Source organism: Mus pahari, chromosome 8 (genome assembly GCF_900095145.1).
Source record: "Mus pahari chromosome 8, PAHARI_EIJ_v1.1, whole genome shotgun sequence".
Taxonomy (NCBI): Eukaryota; Metazoa; Chordata; class Mammalia; order Rodentia; family Muridae; genus Mus; species Mus pahari.
Window position 1 is genome coordinate 47,761,911 of NC_034597.1, and position 1,191 is coordinate 47,763,101.

Here is a 1,191-nt window from a genome sequence, read left to right on the forward strand (position 1 = left end):
AAAAAAAAAAAAAAAAAAAAAAAAAAAAAAATTTAGACACTGGGTCTCAAGTGCCCAACAATAATCAACACTGCACAAAGATACCATTTTGTCTTGCTTGCATGGCCTGCTTTTTTTTTTTTTTTAATTTTTATTTTTAAAGATTTTTGAAAAAATAAATCTGAGTACACACACCAGAAGAGAGCATCAGGTCCCATTACAGATGGTTGTGAGCCACCATGTGGATGCTGGGAATTAAATCAGAAGCCCTGGAAGAGCACTCAGTGCTCTTAACTGCTGAGCCATCTCTCTAGCTCCCGTGGCCTACTTTTATTTTTTATTTTGAAGAGTTATTTTTATTGAGGGTAATCAATTACTCTGATCCAAAACAATCCCAATGCCATCTAAGAACACTGGCTGAAATAAGGTTTAGACTAATATTTAAATATTGCCAAAATTCTAAAAGAGCTTCACATCTGCTGGCAACTGACAATTTCTTTTTTTACATTGTATGTATATGAGTGTGTGAGCATGTCACAGGACAACCTCTGGGAAGACATTCTCTTCTTCCCACCATATCAGTTCCAGAGATCAAACCCAGGGGAGTTCATGCTTAGCAAGAGATGCCTTTTTCACAGTGCCATCTCAGTGAAACCCTGGTAGTTCTTGTTCACAAATGACTAGTCCCTTTAAAACCCTGTTGTAGGGGCTCATATGCTAAGAGAACCAGAAGACGGGTCCAAATCGCAGCACCCCTATGGTCATTTGTCAATGTGATTGTAAACTCCAGTTCCAGGGACTCAATGCCTTTTGGCCTCTGTGGATACTAGGCACACATGCGTACCAAGAGTCCATGCATTCAGAACTCCCACTTGCATTTGTTAAATTTGAAAAAGCATCATATAAAAATCTTCATTTCTATCTTCCAAATCTTTCTCTACTTTTGCCAAGGCCACATACATTTATTGTGCTCCATCAGGAGAACTACTTTAGATAATGTTCCCCAGAGAGCACAAACGAGAAAGATGTGAAATATTAGTAAGTGGGATACAAAAGCAATGTAAAAATCACAACTATCATACTTAGCTTCAGGGTTTTTTGGTTGGTTGGTGGGGTTTTTTGTTCTTCCTTTTTTGGGGACGTTGGGGTGGGGATGGCAAGAGTATGAGACAGGGTTTTTCTGTGTGGCCCTGGCTATCCTAGAACTCACTC

General features: G+C 39.1%; 1 protein-coding gene across 2 annotated transcripts in view; it reads right to left on the bottom strand.

Moving 5' to 3' along the window:
* Pspc1 (paraspeckle component 1) overlaps positions 1–1,191 on the bottom strand; it is an 88,964-nt gene that overhangs the window by 4,259 nt on the left and 83,514 nt on the right. The gene's annotated exons all lie outside the window — the stretch shown is intronic.